The sequence below is a fragment of the Takifugu flavidus genome, chromosome 20, assembly GCF_003711565.1.
Source record: "Takifugu flavidus isolate HTHZ2018 chromosome 20, ASM371156v2, whole genome shotgun sequence".
Taxonomy (NCBI): Eukaryota; Metazoa; Chordata; class Actinopteri; order Tetraodontiformes; family Tetraodontidae; genus Takifugu; species Takifugu flavidus.
In genome coordinates, this window is record NC_079539.1 from 2,972,512 (window position 1) to 2,996,467 (window position 23,956).

At 56.1% G+C, this 23,956-nt stretch overlaps 1 pseudogene; it reads left to right on the plus strand.

The window, feature by feature from the left end:
- The first annotated feature begins 232 nt into the window (after positions 1-232).
- LOC130517051 (membrane-associated phosphatidylinositol transfer protein 2-like) lies at positions 233-23,739 on the plus strand (annotated as a pseudogene).
- The last annotated feature ends 217 nt before the right edge of the window (positions 23,740-23,956 follow it).

Here is a 23,956-nt window from a genome sequence, read left to right on the forward strand (position 1 = left end):
GCACAGCAGTTCAATGCAACATAACTCTTGTATATCACCACACAACATCAGTGTTTTACCTTTACCAAAGTCGTTTTGTAATTAAAAAAAGGCGCTTTGCCTACCCTTAATTTCAAAGATTATTATAAATAATGGCGGTATTTAAAATGTATCACATATTTGAAGGATATGTAGATATGTTCTATCACCCGGGTGCGGTGCGCATGTGTACCGGCAGGGGGCGGAGTTTGTCCTCCGTTGGGTCAGAAACGGGTCCTGTCAACATGATGTAACCCGAATCCACCATCGGACACCGGCTACACACTGGCGGAGCACCGGGCAGGACAACCGTGTTTTCTGGGTGATGGAGGGGCAGCGGTGAGGTGCAGACACGCGCGGAGGAGAAGCGGAGCTCTGTGGCTGCGAGTCAAACGCTGTCGTGCGTGTGGAGAAATTACAGCTGCTATGTTGCGTTCAGGCTCTCTGAATCACCGGGACTGCAGATAAACAGGAGCAGGTGAGTCTCTCTTCCTGTTGTTGGAACACCGCGGCTCCAACCTTCCGTTCCACTGCAAGTATTCTCAAATGTGGCGTTTCTTTATTCCGGCGTCCTTTAAAGCCGCGTGACTGAGCTGCGGCGGCTTCAGCGGCTTCCATCACCGCTGATCTCAGGTGATCGGGACAAATAACACCCAGACTGCACCGGGATCTCCACGATCGTGGCTGTGATTGAAGGTGCAGAGCTTCGCGGGCCTGTGGTGAGTTTCTAGCTGTTGCCCCCGCCTTTCCTGGGGGGCAGTGTCCGCCATCAGGTGTGTGTCTGGAGCACAAAATGGCCCAGACTTGCTGGAGGTTGTCTAACCCCAACAGCCTCAGTCACATCTGATGCAAACAGCGGGAGGGGGGGGGGGGGGCTGGAATCAGATTACCAGAGTCATAATCTCATCCAAAATTGCTGTTTGGACCTTGCGATGCCATTTTTCTGGGTACATTGTGAGCCACAGTAATGTAGTGGCACTCCTTTAAAATGGCGTGCACCTGAGCGTGCACCTGAGCCTGCACCTGAGCCTGCACCTGAGCGTGCACCTGAGCCTGCACCTGAGCCTGCACCTGAGCGTGCACCTGAGCCTGAGCGTGCACCTGAGCGTGCACCTGAGCGTGCCGGGATGCCCTCTGGTCCCTCGTGAAGTTCTGCCAAACTTGAGGCCTCCAGATCTACGATGGGGGCTCCTCATGATGTCACTCCTGATGACTACATTCTGTGGGGGGGGGGGGGGGGGTTGATGTATTTCTGGACAGTTACAGCATCGCAAGGTGAACCCGAGTGCGAGGAACACAAGGTCCCCTGGTAGAATGGCAGCAGGGAGAGGCTGGGGTGTCCACTGGAGTGGACGGAAGTCCAGGAGGAGTGAGGACGAAGAAGGATGAATTGGAATGGTGGAGGAGGAGGAAGAAAAGCTGCAGGAGGACGACTTCAGATCTTTAATTTTTCATCCCATTAAACCTAAATGAAAGGCCTTTTCCCCCTGACCAGAGGTTCAGATGTAAAGCAGCAGCAACATTAGCAGAAACGCTGCGTCTACGCTGACGCAGGGACGTACAGAGCTGTTCTGAGACAGCGGAGGCCCCAGCACGTGTAATCCTCTCAAACCTTTAACACATTCAGACGGACGCTCTGCTTGAAACTTTCTAGGAAGGGCATTTTAAACCTGGGAGGGATTTATAGCCTCTTCTGTCAACACAGGGCTTTAAATAATTCAGGGTCCGCAGAGAGCAACAAAACAACAGTAAACAGATGACTTAATACCTGTTTACTGGTCTACAGAATGTAAACAATTATTAACGAGCAACCTTATTCTCCTGTTATTTAACAGCAAACTCTGCGCTAACCTAGCACGCTAATCATGACGCTAATCTGGCTCCCTCTTGTTTTGCTACAACGAATAGAATGAAATGAAATAAATTTGCAATGTTCATAATATATAACGCAGAGTCGGTGACTGTGACCATTCATCATCTGAGCCGCTGCTGTCGGCTCACGTCCAGCGATGCGCATGAAAAGAGAACGATGGTGGGAATGAAATGAAGTGTGCAGGGATCTCGCCACCAGGCTCTGCGTGATTCCGCGTGTCCTCGTGGTGGACTGTTTACACTCTTTATTTACTTTACTTACACTCTTTATTTACAGAGACTCACCACAAGCGTGGTGAATCTCTCCAGGGTTTTCCTGCCGCCGGCCCAGAGCCGCCGACATCTTGCTGGGTGCCACGCTGCTCCGCTATCGGCGCGGCCATCGCTGCCTCCTGCTAATGTCCCGCGGTCGCTTCCTCCCATTTCAGTGCATGATTTGAGAGTGCGTGGTGGGAATGAAGGGAGACGGAACCATCCAGGATCTGATTATGGGCCCCAATGATTAGGTTTGCTTTAATGAATGCTGTTAGGAAGTGGCCACCACAGAAAGAATGACTCATGCTATTGATTGCCGCCCCCTCCTTCAGGAGCTGCTTTTCACTGAGCTCCTCCCCTGACCCCCCCCTCCACTCACCATCTTGCCCATCCATCCCTTCTGTGTTCTCCCCTGCTGCCCCCCCCCCCCCCCCCTCACGTGGACAGGACAGTAGCAGCCCCCCCCTCCTCCACCTTACATTATTTCTTCAAAGGAAACGTCAGAGGGAACTGGAGCAGAGTGGGCACGCGGGTTGCATACCAATAATGACATGACTGGGGGGGGGCTGGGTGCGGGGGGGGGGGGGGGGTCTGGTCACGAGCAGCCACGTCACCAGAGTGTGTGGAATCTATTTTTAGCAGCGTAAATAGAGGGATTCCAGCCCACCGATCGTGGCTTCACAGCCTGGGCCGTGTCGTGGGAGGAATGGACGACACTTCTCCCCTCTCAAGTCCGTCTGGCGCCGCCGCCGCCGCCGCCCACCCGCCACCCGACGGCGAGAAGCGCCGCAAATAGACCAAAAAGCTGGCAGCCTGACACATATGTGTTTGTCATATGGAGACGTGTGGCAGGGAGACCGATGGTGAGAGGTAAACAACACCGATGTTAGGAGATAAGAAAACGCAGATCTGGCTTTCAAATGTGCCCCCGAGGCTGCCGCCGATGCAGATGACCTCACGTTTGACTGATCTCACCAGGAGTGACATCGTATCAGCTGGATCTATATGTGCTGCCCACATGTGAATGTCCCCCACACAGGCCTAAAGACGCCATTTACCCTCATTCTGTGTCCTCTGCTGTGGTATTTTTAGGCCCACATCAATGCAAACAGACCGTATATATAGGCTGTGTGTGTGTGTGTGTGTGTGTGTGTGTGTGTGTGTGTGTGTGTGTGTGTGTGTGTGTGTGTGTGAGAGAGAGAGAGAGAGAGTCACATGGTGCCCTCTCAAGAACGCTTTAAATTTAGACCTGCGCTTTGATGACGTCCCCAGATGGAGGGGGCCGGAGGGGGTCACGCCAGACTCAGGTCGGGCATGTGGGTCGGGCCGGTGTGCAGGGCTCGGCCGGAGCGCTTACTCTGATGAGCAGCGGCCGGGTCTTTGTGCCTGCTCACCTGATACCCGCAGCGTCACCCTTAGTTAAAGGTCAACGGCGTCCTCGATGGTGAGGCTGTGCTGAGCGTCGACACCCTTCGCGGAGCCTTCGGGAGGCTGCGGTTCATAAATAAACATCAAGTCTCACTCCTGGATGGACGGATGATGAGTTCAAGGTCCATGTTGGAATCCTACCATTGGTGTTTTGCCAATCCTTGTGTTTTTCTGCACATTCATCAGCCGGTAACGGTCGTCCTTCGCTCCAGGGAAGCAGGTTTCCAAAGGTCTACGGAGTGAATTTCGAGTGTGGCTGAAGCGAGAAGCTGTTCACCGTCCAACATTAAGACAGAGCTACACGTGGAGACGCTGCTGTGGTCCCTGATCAAGCTTCCGGACCGTTCTGGCCCCCCGCCGGCCGCAGTGGCGTTGGAGCCGTGCCAGACGCTGGTGTTTTTGGCCGGGGATCCTCTTCAGGAGTGTTGCTACCTCTCCATCCAGCACGAAGAAGCGTCTCGTCTCTTCTCCCCACTGTTCTGAAGGCAAAAGCTGAGGAAAGGCTTCCGCCCTCTTCTGTTCCAGATGGTGCCTTTGGTTCCCGTTTAAGGGGAAGGGGACTGTTACTGAGCCGTAAAGGAAACCTCTGCATGACAATAATGACACGTTCCAGCTCATAAAAGAGCTTTTTAACGTCTGCTTCAGTCCACACTGTCCCTGTGGTAGTTTTGCTTCTTACCTATCCAGAAAGTTCGAACAGGACCTAAAATTGGACTGATCGTGACGGCGTGAGCGAATTTCCTGCAGAAGAGGAAAGAGAACATCAGGCTGCTCCCTCTCGCAACAACAATGAGCCCCCCCCCCCTCCACCACCATGCTGCTCTCTGCCACCACCCCCCAACCCCCATCATCATCATCCTGAGCTAAAAATAGCCCTCCTCCCTCCCTCATCACCGGGCCATCACGCGTTCCCTCTCATTAGCTGCCCCCGCCTCTGAATATCCTGGTGTGGTGGCAGTGATCAGACATCAGTGAATGGATGCTGCTTTGGTTCTGATATTTTTGAATGAGCTCTTGGTTCTATGGTCAGTTCCTCCTGTTCTGTTGGGGGGGGGGGGGTGCTCTCAAGAAGGCTTTCTTGTGTTGAGCCTCATCTGCTTCTCATTCACAGGAACGGCGGGTGTGAAGCTCCGCGGGGATGGACCGCAGGTCAGTGGCAGCACGTCATCACGTTCTCTCCAGGTTCTCTCAGCCTCCCCCAGCCCTAAGGTTTGTCTAACGCCTGAAAATCCACGCGAGATCGACACTTTGATGTCACTCGAGGGTCCATCCAGGTGGAGATGAGACCCCCGCTTGGTTTGATCACACCCAGTCTCAGTGGAGGTGACGACCCACTCAGGAATCTGAAGTTTCCAGATAATTGTGTCATAAATCTTCAAAGATTTTAAATTTATGACCCCTTCAGAGGCTCAATTGGTTAGATTAAAGCACAGCTAATAAGAGATAAACTCTGTCAAATAAAAACGATGTCAGCGGCGCCGACGGCCGGAAGGTGTCCGCCTGGTTTTGATTAAAATGTTCATGATAGATGAAGAGACGCTTCAGCCTGTCACTTATTCGGCCAAGACAAATTATATGAAGCTGCTCAAAAGAGATGGAAAACAACAGCTAACCTGAAAACGCCGCCTTCTTCTCATGCAGCGTTAGCTCAGAATTCGATCAAACGACGCGGCCTTCGTGTAGCTGAAGCCGTCGTACCATAAAACACCCGTGTGGATTTAAACAGATGCGTCTCTCTGCAGCGGCGCTGCCCCGGCCGCCAGCAGCGCCACGGCGGCGGCGGCGGCAGCACCGTGGCGGCGCCGGTAACCTGCCGTCCTGAGTGTCTGGCGAGGAGAGATGCTGCTGACAGGATGGCAAATTAACAGCTGTAGGAGAGGCAGGCGCACGTCTGCGTGTGAAACAGGATTCTGATCGCGCTGCTCTGTTGATGCTCAGATAAACTGTGTGTGTGTGTGTGTGTGTGTGTGTGTGTGTGTGTGTGTGTGTGTGTTTGGGGGGGGACCTGTCAACAAGTCATTTCCTGGCGAGGCTGCACAGCCCTGCCTGCTCAGATAAAAGGGTCCCGCTTGTGAACGGCAGAACGGCGTTTCTAACCCTCCGCTTGGCGCCCGTTGGAGTGTTTCACCATCAGAATGAAGGAGGAGGCGGGTTGTTTTTAACCTCCCGCCCCCCGAGGCGCCGTGGAAGGATGTAATTAAAGGACGCGGACGCCTGGGAGGCGTGGCCGATCCCGCGACGGCTGTCCTCACCTGCTGTCCGTCGCCTCTCTGTCAGGGACGTCCTCGTGGGCGGAGCCTGTGGGGACCTGGCATCGGCGCCCTGTTGCCCAGTGACACATCTGTCCGTGTGGAGCCGCCCAACGGGCTTTTTAGCCGCTCATCTCCGCTCCAGAGCTCTTTCAGGACTCGCCTGACACTTTTGTGTCCTTTGTTCTGCTCCTCGCTGATGGTTCTGATGGCGTTCTGGCTGTTGCTCAGCTCGGACAACAGATCAATGCACGCCATCATCATTAATGGAGACAAATATTAGCGCAGCATAATGCAGGAAATTGCCTTTTCCTCTAATGCAGCAACCTTTAACCCTCCCTATTTATAGCTGCTACTGCCATCATGGCGTAATGGGCCGCCCTGCTTCTAAGCTCCGCCTTCCTGAACCAGCACTTCGGCTGTGCAGCCAGTTACATCTGTGCACGACTGCGTATGAATTTGCACCATCTGTCGGTCACCGGTGAAGAGTTGGCCCGCTGGACCGGAGTGTGCCTGGAAATACAGCTTTAACCGCCGTGAGAAGACAGTCGTAAGTTTTTAGGTGTAGCGCCACTGCGGCCGTTTCCACGGAAGCCGGCGAGGCGGCCTCGGAGTGACGTCATGGCTACGGTCTGGAGGAACAGCGTCCGAGCCGCGCCGAAGCCTTGATTTATTGGTCAAAAGAGGAATCCTGCGTCCACGCCCGGCAGGCTGGCTCATTCAGATTCTGCGGACGGTGCGGGCGGGACCAGCACACGACAGGAGAGGCAGGATGGTCACGACAGCCGTGCAAACGGATGAATAATAGAGCGAGCAGGTGATCTGGGAGCAAAGGCAGAGGTGATTCACGCACATGATCAGCGTTCCCCACGTCACTGCCGAGCGGCCGGGCATTTTAGTCCGAGTCCCACTGCTTTTGGACCGGAATCGGCTCGGGTAGAGTTCCCTGCAGTGCAGCATTTGGGTAGAGCCGCCACCCTCGGAGAGGTTTTCGGAGCACCGGAATGGTTTAAACATCAGCCCATTCCTCGTTTAATAAGTTCCGACGAGGCTGATGTTGAGGGAAGAAGCCGTCCGTCCGGTGGGCTGCACCGCCGACACGCTGCATCACAACAACCCCTGCCAATCAGGGCTCAGCCTCACGCGTCCCCATGGTAACAGCGCTGCCTCGGTCTGGAGGAGGTGGAGGGGAAAGGCAGCGCAGGAGGGAGGTAGATGGAGCAACAAGGGAAGGAAGAGGTGGGGTGAGGATCGATACCTGCTCTCATTTCGCTGTGAGGATTTTTAAAACCCAGACTTCTTCCTGGTTCGGAGGGGGGAGAGAGAGAGAGAGAGAGAGAGATGGGGGGGCGGGACAGGCCGGTGAGGACCGGCAGAGGAGAGTGCAGCGGGGTGGAGGGGTGGCAGGGCTGCATCTGCTGAGTCCAGGACCAGGATCTGCAACCCCGAGGCAGCTGTGGTGAGGCGCACGTCCGCTCTCGTTCACCCGCCGCGGCGCCGCACGGACCGTTATGTAAACACGTGAGGGCGGCGGCACAGGTGACGGGGGGGGGGGGGGTCAAGATCCGCAGGTGGCTCCCGGTGGAGGCGGTTTGAACTCCTCCTCCGGCGCGGAGCGTCTCCGCGCCCGGCGTGCGACGCACGCCGCAGGGCGACGCCGGGGGTGCTTGTGATGTGCTGCACGTTCAGAGTTTTTCATCTCTGACGGGAACGAGCTGTGAGAGCGGCACCGAGGTAACGCTCGGCTCCCGGACCTGCTCCCTCCCTCCGGATTAAACCCGCGCGCCGCGGAGCGGGGGATGCGCCGCGGAGCGTCCTCGCCGGCTCCGTGTGTGATGCGGCCCCGCCGTGCGCTGTACGTGCGCGGCGATCATGAGGAGCGGAGGCGGTCCAGCCGGGGGAGCTTGTCAGCGCAGCGCGGCTCCTCTAACCTCAGAAATCAGAAGCATCACGCTGGGACGGATTCATGCGCCTCATAAATATACATAGATGAGGCAGATCAGCGGTTATGGATCCCACCTGCACGTCAGGAGGGGTTTAAGTGCGTGTTTGAATATGATCAGACAGGACGTGTCGGGCTTAACCTGCTAGAATTTAAGGAACGAACGGTCGATCTCATGGTTTCAGACAATTCAGCTGCTGTTTTAATCCAGAATTCCTCATCTGTTGCTTCATCTTTTGTCTGAAGGATGAGTCTCATGTGCTGTTTTTCAATGCTGACGGTGGGTTTTTGTTGAGGGGGGGTTCATGTGTACAGGAGGGTTTTTACCCCCCCCAACCCGGTCCCTCCATTTGGGCTAAAACTGTCTCCTCATATTTATTCCCTTTCTGAATTTCTTTCCGAACAAGCGTGTCAGGATTGGATGGAACCGACCTCTCACCCAACACTTACTTGCGGTTGTGCAATCGGAGCAGTTTTTCCAGCAGTGGGGAAGTCTTAAACCCCCCCCCCAGTTGCTGTTTGGGGGGGGGCTCTTCTGCTGCGCTGACGTCCGTCCCTGTGAAACGGGCGTCGCTGCCTGTGATGGATCAGGGCAGCTCTCCGCAGAGTCGCTGCATTTTAACCGCCGTCCTGCCGTCACGCCCCTCTCTCTCTCTCTCTCTCTCTCGCCATGAATGGGTTCATTAGGTCCAACTGGGCAAAGGTTCTGGACTTGGAAGTATCAGTCAGTTCCCCGTGTTGTTTCTGACCACGCGGCCGCGAACATGTTGCAATTTGCCTGCTGTTCATATAGAATATTGTGGGTCTTATTTAGCACCAGTGGAGCATTCTGAGCCATTTAGCAGCATCCTGAGCCATTTAGCATCATTCTGAGCCATTCAGCAGCATCCTGAGCCATTTAGCATCATTCTGAGCCATTTAGCAGCATTCTGAGCCATTTAGCAGCATTCTGAGCCATTTAGCATCATTCTGAGCCATTTAGCAGCATTCTGAGCCATTTAGCAGCATTCTGAGCCATTCAGCATCATTCTGAGCCATTTAGCATCATTCTGAGCCATTCAGCATCATTCTGAGCCATTCAGCATCATTCTGAGCCATTTAGCATCATTCTGAGCCATTCAGCAGCATTCTGAGCCATTTAGCATCATTCTGAGCCATTTAGCAGCATTCTGAGCCATTTAGCAGCATTCTGAGCCATTTAGCATCATTCTGAGCCATTTAGCAGCATTCTGAGCCATTTAGCAGCATTCTGAGCCATTTAGCAGCATTCTGAGCCATTCAGCATCCCCTGTTGTTAGGGTTAAAGCTGCCATTTGAGGTGCACGTTTGCTAACTGGCCGCAGAGAACTTTGTTTGGCCGGAGTTTAAAGCAATTAGAGAGGATGAAGTGGCATCACTGGAGGGATCAATCAAGACGTGGAGACAGAAACCACTTTATTGGGTGGTGATAAAGAACTTCCCGTTACTGTAATATGGCTGAGGAGCAGCGCGGGGTTCTGTGCCAGCCTGTTGGACGGAGACATTTCTGTGGGCTCGGCCTCCGCAGGCCCGAGCGAAGGCAGATTGAGTCTGATGTTGCAGCTGCACGTGCGCGGTTACATCAAACACATCGACGCGAGGCCCGTCGGAAGCTTTCTGCTCGGGAAAACGCTCCCGTTACATTTACATTCAGTCTGTGTTTCAGGTCATTTCATCATGTGATCGGCTCTGACACCTCCGTGGGTGAATCATCGTTTAGCTTCTGTGGGTGTTTGTTGTTCCTCTGTAAAGGTCGCTAACGTGGTGACGCACAGCCGGCGGAGGACTGGGTCCTCACGCACGTCTGTCCCTCTGTCCCTCTGTCTGTCCCTCTGTCTGTCCCTCTGTCCCTCTGTCTGTCCCTCTGTCCCTCTGCCTGTCCCTCTGTCAGTGTGTCCCGCTGTCTGTCCCTCTGTCTGTCCCTCTGTCAGTGTGTCCCTCTTCGTCCCTGCCTGTCCCTCTGTCAGTGTGTCCCTCTTCGTCCCTGTCTGTCCCTCTGTCTGTCCCTCTTCGTCCCTGCCTGTCTCCCATCCTGCTCCATGGGGATTACTCTGGAGCTATAAATAGCAGCTCTGCTGGTGGAGGCTTTTCCAGGAGGGAAGCGCCACGGTTGAGAGACGCAGGTGGAATATTCCAGCCTCCGTGCGCGTTGGTGAAGCACCTGTAGCCGGTGCACGGACGGAGAGAGCGGAGCGATGCGATGCCACCGTGTCAGTGAGGTGTGAACACAAGAAAGAAGGGAGCTCATCTGGATTTTCTTTCCTCAGATGTTTTTGAAAGAAATTTGTGGTCAGAGCATTTTTTATCCGTCGGCTAAGCAGCCGGCAGCATGAATAACCCGACAGAAGGCTCAGGCTCCTCCTCCCTGTCCCGGAGGGACGGCGTCTCCTACAGCGCTCTGTAATCTGACTGAGATTAAGTGGCCTCTGTCATGTGACTCCTGGGGTTTGAGTGGAAACATCACCAAAGCGTTTGGGCCGAGGCCTTAACTGGATGTAAGCAGGGGCTTCAGAACGGGCGTAGGGGGAAGGATTTAGCCGCTGCACCGGCCACCACTTGGCTGAATCTTTGGTGCGTGGACAGAGTTGGGATTTAGGTTGCCGGGGGATTTCTGGGATGTCGGCCGGTCAGTGGATTACCTTGTAATAGATCCGCGGGAGGGATGTGTTGTCTTGTGTACGCCGATTAATCCTCCCACAAACACGCTAACGCCCCCTTCTCAGGAAGTAGCGCAGGAAGCTAAATTCCGGCCTGGTTTCTCCTCTCAGGGAAGGACGGCCATGACTCCCATCGCGCCTGCTTGAATGTGCTGTAGCCACGCCGGTGGAGCGACCCCCTCACAGACCTGCCTCCGCACACACGCCCAGTCGGCCCCATCCAGACGCGACCATGCTGATAAAGGAGTACCGCATCCCCATGCCCATGAGCGTGGAGGAGTATCGCATCGCTCAGCTCTACATGATCCAGGTACGGGGGCGTCTCCAGAGCATGCGGGGAAGGGAGAGGGAGGCCAGAGGTCGCCAGGGCGTCCAGAGGTCGCCAGGGCGGGGGCTGTCCTGCCGACCTGATGGTGCTCCATGTGCACGCGGATTAGGTCCTGTTTGATATCGTTTAATGCACGTACACGTGAAAAAAAAGATCCCTTTTTATTTAGACAAAAGGGTCAATATTAGGGTTTTTTTTATACTGAATCGTAATCAAGTGACATTAAATATTCATCTGTTTGAGGCTAAATTTAAAATCTACAAATTCAGCAGCCTCTTGTTGGGCGTAGGCGGGCTTCGAACCCCGCAGGTGGAAGGAAAACACACAAACACAAACAGAAACAGAAGTAAACAATCAATCAGAAAGTGTCAAATAAATAATCAGTGATTAATAATAGTTTTATGAGACAGAGAGACTGAAAGAAGCAGGTCTGAAGCTGTGAAGATCACACACACACACACACACACACACACACACACACACACACACACACACACATTCTGGACCCCTCCTCCTGCTCAGCGTCACAACTGAGCCCTGGTTGCCGTGGTAACCGGTGACATCAGCTGCAGCGTGGCAGAGGCTGTCATCATTTGTTTGTGATAATGGAGATGGGGGGGGGGGGGGGGCAGAAATGATGGTGCAGTCAGCGTTACCACGACGACATTCTGTCTGGCTCTAAATACAGGATCCAGTTATATTTATCACGCGGGCGAGATGCCGAACCGCACGCATCATCATTCACCTGCAGACGCGCTTGTCGTGTGTGTGCGTGTGTCCGTGTGTGTGTGCGTGTGTGTGTGTGTGTGGTGTGTGTGTGTGTGCGTGTGTGTGCGTGTGTGTGCGTGTGTGTGTGTGTGTGTGTCCGTGTGTGTGTGTGTGTGTGGAAGGGAAGTTAATAAATGACCTGACAGGTTGATGCACGGGCGCTAACAGCCGCCAGGTCCGAGCTGAAATCCGAGCGTGGGGAACAGCAGCTCCACCGGCGGCGGAGCCCCGACCAGTGTTGCACGATAAGACCTGATGCACGAGGTCGCGCCGCAGCGCCGGGCCCGGGGAGGGCGGCCCTGGGCCCGGGGAGGGCGGCGCCGCTCCCGGGTCTTTGCTAACCAGGCCGTGTCCCATCAATAATTCAGCCGCAGAAACGAGACCCTCAGCAGAGCCAGAGCCTTCAGAGTCCCACTGGCCGGGTCCAGTCGCTCCTGCCTTCACGACAGGATGTCTTCGGTCCCCCCCCCCCCCCCGTTGGTTCCGGAGCGTCGCCTCTGATGGAGAGTTTGGTTGTTGTGGGACAGCTCGGCGACGGTTCCGCCTCCTTCCATTCTCTCCGTGTGTCTCCTATCGTCCCGGCTCCTCCGTTACCTGCTAGATTCCAGCTGTTTGCCTCTCCTGACCTTCATTCCTAACTCCGCCTCTCCTGACCTTCATTCCCGACTCCGCCTCTCCTGACCTTCATTCCTGACTCCGCCTCCCCGACATCTCCACGACGGGGAGCTCTGTGTCCCACTCTCGACCCCGGACGCCCGTCTCTCGCTGTTAATAACGATGGCGTCGACCCGCAGCCCGTCACCACGGGAGCAGTCACGCAGCCCTTCAATCACAACCCTGGAATGTGGCGGCTCCCGTTTGGTCACGTGACCTGACGTGCAAATGTTGAATGGAGCAACCGGGAATCTGAATCTAAAAATAGGCCGGCCGGATTCTTTAAGAGGATCTGGGAGGGTTTGATTGGTTGAGTGGGACGAGTGAGGCCAGTTCGGACCTGGTCCGTGTAGCGAAGCATCTGCTTCCTGTCATGGAGGCAGCCGGGACGCTCCTCTAATCTGCCTTTAACGAGCCTTTTTAAGCTCCGCCTCTCCTGAGCGCCGCAGTGGCGACGACACCAGCGAGGGAGCTCATTAACTTTAAGGAACGGAGGCCGAGGAGGAGGTTCTGTTTCTAACGGGTTCGCTAACGCTAACGTTCCAGAACGGGTGCGACACGGTTGACGCTAACGTGCTGAACGAAGGCACGTGGGCGCCCACCAGCAGGGGGCGCCCACCAGCAGGGGGCGGGCCTGCGTCTCACGCTGTCGCTCCGCTGTCCTGCAGAAGAAGAGCCGGGAGGAGAGCTGCGGCGAGGGCAGCGGGGTGGAGATCCTGGAGAACCGGCCGTACCAGGACGGCCCCGGGGGCTCGGGCCAGTACACGCACAAGGTCTACCACATCGGCAAACACATCCCGTCCTGGTTCTGCGCCATCCTGCCCCAGGCGGCCCTGCGAGTGGAGGAGGAGTCCTGGAACGCCTACCCCTACACGCGGACCCGGTGAGCCCCCCTAACCCCGCCCCCCCGATGAACCCCGAGTTTTACATTAAAGCGTCAACAGGAAGCATGAATAAAACTGCATCCATGTTGGTTTTTAGGACTTTTCCAAGCATAAATTTGCCGATGAGGTGCTTTTTCCCAACGTAACCTTAAGGAAGGATTTAATTTAGTTCCTTTTCTCTGGACTTTAACTTCTTCAGAGCTTCAACTCTTAATTGGAATCATTATAAATATTTCTGCATCTTAAATGAGCCGATTGGTGACGGACTGAGGTCGGGAACGCCGCGGGTGGCTTTGTGTCCCTTTAAGAGTCCCGGCCAGTCACCTGGTTTCCGTGGTTACGCAGGTACACCTGTCCCTTCGTGGAGAAGTTCTCCATCGACATCGAGACCTACTATAAACCAGACACCGGTCGCCAGGGCGACGTCTTCAACATGTCCGCCGCTGAGAGGAGACAGAGGACTGTGGGTAAGCAGGGAGGACGCGTCAATATTCCCACAATGCAATGCAACCAAACACACTTACCCCCTCCTTCTGCAGACCCCATAGACATTGTGAAGGACTACATCCCCCCCCACGAGTACCTGGCGGAAGAAGACCCCAAGCTCTACCAGTCAGTCAAGACCAGGCGGGGGCCGCTGTCGGACGACTGGATCGAGGAGATCAACCGGGATCCGGCTCAGGCCGCCGTCATGTGCGCCTACAAACTCTGCAAGGTGGAGTTCAGATACTGGGGCATGCAGTCCAAGATCGAGAGGTTCATCCACGACGTCGGTGGGTAACTGACCTGCAGGGGGGGGGGCGCAGAGTGCACGAGCAGAGCGTGCACGTGTTTCTGACATTCAAGGAAAATTCCGCAACATTGATGAAACCTGTAAAGACTTTGCTAGTTTTGACGGCGCAGCGCCCCTAGTGGCCACAGTTATATTCACCTGAGTCGGCTTTATTATTATTATTGTTATTATTATTATTATTATTATTATTATTATTATTATTATTATTGTTGTTGTTGTTGTTATTGTTATTGTTATTATTATTGTTTATGAACAAAGTAGGAAGGATGAGGGCCGGACCAGCTTCACCATCCCAGTTAATCCCGGTCTGCGTGTCTCAGGCCTCCGTAAGGTGATGGTCCGGGCCCACAGGCAGGCCTGGTGCTGGCAGGACGAGTGGTACGGGCTGACCATCGAGGACATCCGGCAGCTGGAGCTGGAGACCCAGCTGGCTCTAGCCAAGAAGATGGGCCATTTCAGCCAGAACGAAGAAGGCGGAACCGAGACCAACGGCTCCTCGGTCGGCCCGGACCAAGACCCGGGAGCCGAGACCGCCGGATCCCCCGCGGAGGCCGAGGGAGGAAAACTGGGAGACTCCCTGGAGGGTCGGAGGGAGCTGACCAAGCAGTGGTCCACGTCGTCCCGCTCCTCCAACAGGTCGTCCAAGAGGGGAGGTGAGGGGCAGTTTCTGGTCTTTGACCCCGACGGGGGGCAGGAGGGCAGCAGCATCAGCTGTGTTCCACACGTTTGCAGGGAGTCCGTCTCACCAGAGCATCTCGGAGTGGAGGATGCAGAGCATCGCCCGGGACTCCGAGGACAGCACGGACGACGAGTTCTTCGACGCTCACGGTACGTTCCGCCGCCCGCCCCCCCACACACCAACGGTTCCGTCTGCCGCGTTGACGGTTTTCGTCCTGCAGAGGACTTCTCCGACAACGAGGAGATGTTCGTGAAGGACATGACCAAGTGGAGCTCCAACGACCTGATGGACAAGATAGAGACGATCGAAGTGGAGGAGGCGCAGGGTAGGAAGCGTTAGCATGAACGGTTGAAGCACAGGGTAGGAAGCGTTAGCATGAAGGCTGAAGCACATGGTAGGAAGCGTTAGCATGAACGGTTGAAGCACAGGGTAGGAAGCGTTAGCATGAACGGTTGAAGTGCAGGGTAGAAAGCGTTAGCATGAACTGTTGAAGTGCAGTGGTGGGAAGCGTTAGCATGAACAGTTGAAGCGCAGGGTAGGAAGCGTTAGCATGAACGGCTGAAGCGCAGGGTGGGAAGCGTTAGCATGAACGGTTGAAGCGCAGGGTGGGAAGCGTTAGCATGAATGGTTGAGAGGAGGAACTCAGTTACAGCAGCTGCTCTGTTTGCCTGAACAGACGTGTTGTACCAGGAGTCGGGCGGCCCGTTTGCCGCGCTGCGTAACGAGGGGCCGCAGACGGAGGTACGTCCGCCCGCTTCTCCGCTCGCCGTCCGCTCGCGTTGACCCTCGTTTTTAACCACCGCTCCGTCTCCTGCTGCAGGACTGCTCGTCCCAGCGGTGCCTCCAGCCGTCCAAGATCCACGTCCTCGTCCTGGTCCTCCACGGAGGGAACATCCTGGACACCGGGTCAGGTACGGCGGCAGCGCCGGGCCTGCGGGCCACAGCGGCACCGCCGGGCCTGGCGCCAGCTCACAAACGGCGGCGTTTCTTCTGTCCCACAGGCGAACAGAACAGCAAACAGGGGGACGAGAACACGCTGAATGGGGTGTTTGAAACCGTGATGAGGGTCCACTACCCTGCGGCGCTGGGCCGCATCGCCGTCCGGACCGTGCCCTGTCCCGCCGTCTGCGTGGACGCCTTCTCCCTCGTTTCCAAGTGAGCAACATTAGCTAACATCCGTTGGCGCCTATAAAGCCCGCGCGCGGCTAACGCCGGTCCGGTCCGCCCGCAGCCTCAGCCCCTACAGCTACGACGAGAGCTGCCTGTCCAGCAGCCAGGACCACATCCCTCTGGCCGCGCTGCCTCTCCTCGCCACTTCGGCGCCGCAGTACCAGGACGCGGTGGCGACCGTCATCTTGAGGGCCAATCAGGTGTACGGTGACTTCATCAAGTCCTTGGAGGGGGAGTCGTTTAACGGCCAGGTCAGGCGTGGAGGCGTGAGTCCGTGCTCGGGTCCTAGCGCGTGTTCACCTGTGGCGTTCCCTCCGGTGCAGGTGTGCGTTCTGGGAGACTGCGTTGGCGGCATCCTGGGCTTCGACGCCCTCTGCAGCAGCTCTGTGACGGTGTCAGAAAGCCAGAACAGCAGCAGGCGCGGGAGCACCATCAGCGTCCAGGTATCCGTGCTAATGCTAATGCTAATGCTAACGCTAACGGCCCACAACTGCCACTCAGTTTGGTTTCCTTTCCTCTTCGCCTGTCCCAGGACGCGGACCTTCTCTCCCCGGGCATCATCATCAACAGCGTCTCCCCCTCCTCGCCGACCCTGGAAGGCAGCCGCCACCTCAGTCGGAGCAACATCGACATCCCCCGCTCGCTCCGGGCCCGACGACCCGAAGAGGCAGCTGCCGCGCAAGCGCAGCGACTCCTCCACCTACGAGCTGGACACCATCAAGCACCACCAGGCCTTCCTGTCCAGGTGCCGCACCCATGAAATGACATCATTTCCTGTTTGCTGTCTCCGCTCTAGCGACGTTTCCTTTTTTCTCAGCCTTCACTCCAGCGTGCTCCTCGGGGAACCGGGGTCACGGCGCTCCAGCAACAGCACCATGCTGGAAGGAGGCTCCTTGGGAAAGTTTGACTTTGAGGTGGCGGACTTCTTCCTGTTCGGTTCTCCTCTGGGGCTGGTCCTGGCGCTGAGGAAGACCGTTGTGCCCTCGCTGGACGGTGAGGAGATGATCCGATCGAAACGATTGATTCATGCCACCAATGTCTCAAAAAGGTCAAAACGGATCGTTGTGGAAATCTGTTGCTTTGACGTGTTATTCTCAGGGTCTGAAGAGAAGGCAGGGGTCAGAGGTCAGGCGTCTCGCCACGTGTCTGACCTCACCAGATAAGAATTTGGCCGAGAAATGGCAAATACGTGATTTAAGTCACACAGACGCAAATCTGTGTGTGTTGTGGGACGTGAAAGGAGAGGCCACTGACCCGCGGCCGCTGTGTGAACATCTGGCCCAGCAGCTGTTTGTTCTCATCCCGGCAGAAGAATCGCCTAAAAATCATTGTGTACCGTAAACAAATGAGGAAAAAAAAGCAGTTAACGGCGAAATAACCATTCAGAATTACATGAAAGGATGCAGACCACAGTGACAACTACACAGTCAATGAGGCCCAGTTAGCTTAGCTTAGCATAGTTCAGTTCAGGTGTCTGAAAAGACTGACAGCTCAGGCCAATGCTAAGGTTAGCCGCCGGGATCAGCTGCTCGCCACAGCTCCATAAACCCCCCCCCCCCCCAGAAAAACAAAGCTAGCGTTTGCTAACAGTGGCAGATGTGCATGTTAGCATAGTGCTTGTTATGGGAATTGTTCTGTTCCTCCAGTCTCCGCCCTGCGGCCCGCCTGTCAGCAGGTGTACAACCTGTTCCACCCCGCGGATCCCTCGGCCTCCCGCCTGGAGCCTCTCCTGGACAAGCGCTTCCACACGCTCCCCCCCTTCAGCGTTCCTCGTTACCAGCGCTTCCCTCTGGGCGACGGGCACTCGGCCCTCCTGGGTGAGTCCGCGCTCGCCGATCATTTTTCCCTCCGCGCTCCGGAAACGCCGGCTCGTCATCTCTTCCCTCCCCCCCCCCTCTAAGTGGAGACGGTGCAGAGCAACCCCCAGCTCCTGATGGAGCCCGCCGGGCCGCGTCCAGCCGCTACCAGGACCCCGTCGTGAGCGAGACCTCCATCCTCGTGCCTGTGCTCAACTGGCAGCTCCAGACAGACGGTGCGTTTAACCACGCTAGCCACGCGAATCGAGCTAGGTAGCGCTATGCTAACTCCCCTCTTGTCCATCCAGAGTCCTCCCACACACACATCACCGTGGACGGCCAGGGCCCTTCGTCCACGTCGCCCGGGGTCCCTCACCTTCGTTTTAACCGCAGGGCGAGCGAGGCCAGCCTGGCCAGCCAGGTGTCGGGGCTAGCGGATTCCTACACCGCCTCCAACATCGCCACCAGTAAGTCCGGGTCGGCCGTCCGATCCCTGTTTTCCGGTCCGAACATGGATGTGTTGACGCTCTCGTTTCCTCCCTCCGAACGTCGCCTCAGCGCACGCGTCCGAGGTCAGGCGCACTAAAAGGCCCCGCCTGATGTCTCGGCTGGCGCTCCCCTACGATAGGTTTGCCCCGCGCAGAGCGCCCCCGTGGTCGCGTCACAAACCCAGTCGGGTGTTCCAGAACCCCAGCGGCGCGGAGTCTGAGCCCGGCTCGGACTTCAGCTCCGACCCGACCTCTGACGCGACCTCTGACGTCACCGATGTCACGTCTGATGTCACAGACTGTGGCTCGGTGCCCCCGTCGCCAGGGGCGCTGAAGAACATAGAGCAAGGTACCCTGGGAGTTGTAGTAGGAGACTGGGGGAGGAGCCTAGGATCCGCCCTTCCTCCCTGTGTGGTTTTCTCTCGTCTCTCCTTCCTCCTCCGTAGCTTCTGAAGCTCAGATTCCAACTTGACCTGACAAAAACCTTCTCACTGGCTCTGAACTGTAGCCTGGTTTTAGTCCCTTCTAGGTGTTTGCTGCAGAATGTGCTGCCACCCGGGTCCCAACCATCAGACTCCTGACTTTTCTTTCCCATCTCGTCTCGCTCCAGTCGCCTCCCGGTGGTGGGGCAGCAAGAGGATAGATTACGCCCTGTACTGCCCCGACGCCCTGACGGCCTTCCCCACGGTGGCCCTGCCTCACCTCTTCCACGCCTCCTACTGGGAGTCAACAGATGTGGTCTCGTTTTTGCTCAGACAGGTTTGCTTCGGGACTTTTATGCTTTCCCATCGTTAGCTTAGCGCTGGTTAGCGGGGGCGACCTGAGCTTGCATAAAACTGAGGAAACTCGGCATGTTAGCATCGTTTTAGCATTCTGCTCATTATTTCTGATAAATGCTTCGCTCAGTGGCTGAATAGACGTGAATTTTGACTTTAAAAAGCTTAAATGCTGCGAGTTTATGACCTAGCGAGCCTAAAATGAGCAGCGTCCATTTTAGTTATTTTCTTCCCAGGTGATGAGACACGAGAACTCCGGTATTTTGGAGCTGGATGGGAAAGAAGTGTCCGAGTTCACGCCGTCCAAACCTCGCGAGAAGTGGCTCCGCAAAAGGACTCATGTTAAAATCCGGGTAAGATCCCAGTTTTCACCGCTAATGTCGAGATTCTGACTGTGTCAAACGTTTCCTGGCGGCACCAGAACGTGACGGCGAACCATCGCGTCAACGACGCCGTCTTCACGGAGGACGGGGCCCAGACGGTGATGGGGCGTTTCATGTACGGCCCCCTGGACATGGTCACCCTCACCGGCGAGAAGGTGAGGCGGCGCCGCGCGCCACGCCCTCGCCGTTTTGGCCGAGGCGGAGTGGTAAACAGGAAGTTCTGTGGTTGCTTCCTGCAGATCGACATCCACATCATGACCCAGCCCCCCTCCGGAGAGTGGGTCCACTTCGACGCCGAGCTCACCAACAGCAGCGGGCGCGTCTCCTACGTCATCCCGGAACACAAACGCCTCGCCATCGGCGTGTATCCGGTCAAAATGGTGGTCAGGTGACCGACTCAGTGAACCTCTGAACCGATGGACCCGAGTCCACGCGAGCAGATTTCATGTTGTCCGTCTGATTGTAATCGGATTACGAGTGCAATGAGATCGCGGCTAATCTGATTAGAGCGTCGTCGGATTTAAAAGCGTGGTAGATTGAACGCGCTCACTGCCCCTCGCAGGGGCGACCACACCTCCGCCGACAGCTACCTGACCGTCGTGCCGCGAGGGACCGAGTTCGTGGTCTTCAGCATCGACGGCTCCTTCGCCGCCAGCGTGTCCATCATGGGCAGCGACCCCAAGGTGCGGGCCGGCGCCGTGGACGTGGTGAGGTAAGAGTCCCGGCGCACGAGGCGGCGGCGGCGGCCGGGCGGCGGCGCTCACCGGCTCCTCCCCCTTTCCCCTCCCCCCCAGGTACTGGCAGGATCTGGGCTACCTGATCGTGTACGTGACGGGCCGGCCCGACATGCAGAAGCAGCGCGTGGTGGCCTGGCTCTCGCAGCACAACTTCCCGCACGGCGTCGTCTCCTTCTGCGACGGCTTGGTTCACGACCCGCTGCGCCACAAGGCCAACTTCCTGAAGTCGCTGATCGGGGAGGTAAGGAAGCGTCTCGCGCCCAATCCCCAAAGCCCCTGAACGCCGACCTCGCTCTTTGACCAGGCCCACATGAGGATCTTCGCGGCCTACGGCTCCACCAAGGACATCTCGGTGTACCTGTCCATCGGCCTGCCCCCGTCCCACATCTACATCGTGGGGAGACCCACAAAGAAGATGCAGAACCAGTGTCAGGTAGGGGGGGCGGTCCGGGCGGCGCTCCCTCCTCCGCCAGGCGGGCGCCACTAACGTCCTCGTCTCTTCCAGTTCATCTCCGACGGCTACGCCTCCCACCTGTCCCAGCTGGAGTACAACCAGCGCTCCCGTCCCGCCAAGTCCTCCGCCGCCCGCATGGTCCTGCGCAAGAGCAGCTTTGGCCTGAGCGCCGCCGCCGGCGACTTCCTGCGCAAGCGCAACCACATCTTTCGCACCATCTCCGCGCAGCAGTCGGGGGGTCGGGCCCGGTCTCCCCCAGCCAGCCGGGACGGACCGAGCGCACGCTGAGCCAGTGCGAGGGGGAGCGGGAGCGCGGCGTGGGCCCGGCCGCCCAGAGGAGCATGAGCATCGCCGCCGGTGCTGGGGCCGCAGCGGGAGCGCCCGGGAGGGCAGCGGGGGGCTTCTGGGCCCGAAATAAGCCTGGGAATGTCAGGGTGGTGGATTCGGGGGGACCGGATCTCCGGAGCGGAGGAAGAGGAGGGAAGATTCTGGGAGTTTCCAGGAGGAGCAGAGAAATCAGGAGGAACGTTAAGAAAAACAAGCGTAGCACGACTTCAGACAGGGTCCAGGGACGTATTATAAGCCTTAAACTAATCTCCAATTGGACCCCCCCCCCCACCATCACCCCCCCATCACCCCCCCAACCGCCTCTTCTCTCCGTAAACACACACGTGAACGCGCCGTGCGGTCCGATCCCTGAGCTCAGGACGCTCCAGCCTGCCCCCCGTGTCTCTGTCCCACCGTCTCCGCCGGCAATAAGAGCAAAAGTACAAAACCATCGTAGCAAAATTAGGGTCAAAGGTCACTCGGACACCGGAGAACGCTCCGCGCAGAGAGCTTTGGAGTTATTTGTCGCTCTGTCGTAGCTTCTAGAAAAACCAGGTGATGCTAGAAGTTGTCTTCCAGTCAGTTCGTCACCTTTTCCATACATGAGGCTGTTAGGGGGAGAACCCCCCCCCCCCCCCCCCCCCCCCCCCGCCAAAGCTTTTTAATCAGTCAGTCAACAATAGACGCGTTTAGTGGCCGTAGCCACGTTGCCGCTGCGAGCATGTTAGCATGCTGATGTTAGCGTTTATCTCCACCGTTACTGACTCCTCTTCAGTTCTGTAAGTGCCACAGACACATTTTAGTCCCTCCCCGTCGGGCAGAGACAGACACAAATACCCGGACTAACGACCCCACGCCCGTCTGCATCTGTAACGTGGCCGACTCGCCCAGAGGCGAGCGTGAACCCTCTCAGCGTGGCCTGTGGGCCGCCCAAGGCCTTAACCACCTCCAACAGCACCACAGACGGAGCAGAGAGCAGGAAAAACAGGGCATGCGGCATTAAAGCAACAACTGAAACTCTGTACAGTCCACAGCAACAATCCCTTTATCTCATCGGCTTGCAATACCTCTGATCCGCCTCTAGGCGGCGACTCTTTCCGGCTGCTGCTGCTGGGAGATGCTTGTGTTTTGTCCACCTGCATCTCGCTCTTCTCATCACGGAGGTCTAGAAAAGATGGAGCTGGCGTCCACGCGGGAGCCCGACCGCCCCCCCCCCACGGCTCCCGTGTTACAGACGTGTCGAACTGTGACTGTTTTTACCAAAAGGAGGGAGCGATCCAGCATGAATGTCCAAAAGAATCCAGACTCTCTGCTGCCGACGCGAGGAACACACGAGTCGGGCGAGAGGATCTTCCGTCGCTTCTGTCTGGACTGTAGATTTAGGGAGGTCGTGGACGAGGAGGAAGCCGCCTGCTCACAAACTCCGCAGGAGGCCGTGTTTCTTTTCCAGATGGTGCCGCTCAGATTTAGCTTATTTTCGAGGCTGACTTGAAACCCCATTATTGACCGGTGATGGCGCCATTGAACGGTCGCTCCATCTTCGGTCCGGTTTTGAGTCCTAAAAACAGGTGGACTGTTTTTTTAAAACAGGAGACGAGTGCAGGGACGGAGGTCGGGTATGTTCTGCGGGGTGGCGGTGCGGCGAGGTCATCGCGAGCGTCAAGTCAGCCTCGAAGAGGCGCCAACTGGGCCAGTGAGGGGCGGAGCTCCTCCCCTCGAGGCGACCACGACGCCTCCGGCTTCCACCACGTCTTCAACCAACCACGAAAGCCAAATCGTTCTTTACGACTGTCGTGAACCAACTATATAACCTCATTGTCGCTCTCTTTCTGTTAGCTTCCGCAGCAGGTCGCGGCGGGGGCGCGCCGCCTCGTCCCGCCACACGCACACGCCGCTCGCGCACGGGTCTTTTGTGTTGAGTTCAGGGTGAACGTGCAGGTGTGCACAGGTCCGTGGGCCGTGTCGGGCTGGAATGACGAGCCACAATCGTGCCAAAGCATGAGGGGATGCGTCCGGGCCGGGGGTTCCCAACACCTGGCGTCCCTCCTCCTTTTATGCTGTAAGAATCCAAACTTGATGACACGTTGCCACGACCCGTTGCCATGGATTCAATCAGTCGACGCCACTTCGGTCCCACGTTTTAAGTTTTCACGATCTGCCGGAACCTGGATGTTTGGATGTTTTCAACCTTTTTCTCTCTGTAGAGTGTGTTTTTTTTTATTTTTAAAAAAAGAACCAAACTTATTTGTGTGGTAGCAGTTTTAACCATTGAGGTCTCAGAGGTTGAGACCCCCTGAGGGGGGGCGGTGCAGGCGGGCCGAGCCTCTCCCTGACAGCTGAAGAGGCCTTTCCCTCTCTGAATGCAAACCGGAGGCGGAGAATGTTGCTGTCAATCAATGAAAATAAGCTATTTTGCAAGAAATTGTGGATTTTTCGCAGCCATTTCAGTTCCGGCCGGCAGGTTTTTGCCTACAGATTCCGCATCGCTGGGTCGAGTGTCCGTGTTGGGGATCTGGGGCGGGTGTGTGCGTGTACATAATGTAAAGATGTATATGTAGGACTTGTATGTTTGAGAGTTATTTATTTACCTAAAGATCGCCATGCTATTCTGGAAATTTCAGGTGAACTATATTTGAAATATGTAGCATCCCCCCCCCGTCGGTGTGCTAGTCATCCAGTCTACGGACCAACCCCTGGATAGTTTCCTTTTGAGCAGTGCAATATTTTCCTTCCGATCCGAGCCGGGCAGAACCACAGAACTCACAGCAGGGGCACAATCTACCACAACACAAAAGCTCTTTCACACCTCATGAAAACTGTTTGTACTCCAGCTGCTGCTGCTGTTGCCGTCTCTTTACAGCAACCAGCCCCCGGGCATTTTATACCACTCCCGCTACCTATTTTTCAAACCGCAGTATTTTACAAAACCTTGGAACTTTGAATGGTTTTCAGTCTTTGGGTGCATGAAGAAGCAGCTCTATTTAATAAGCTGTTGCATGTCATGCAGTCAGATTGGAAATACTTAATCACAATGCTTAACACTAATAAATCAGTTGTCTTGTCCATGGCGTCGTCACTGTGTCCTGATATATGAATGGGTTTATTTTGAGTCATCAATTGTGATTCGACTTCTATATAAAAGGAGTTTAAGATGCTAAGTGCTGTTTTCCAAGCTTTTTATGTCATCGTTTCCTTTAACATGTTTCAATTTTAATTTAATTCAGGTACGAAACGGTGCCATCTAGCGGCGAGAAATATATTACAAGCACTACATACGTTG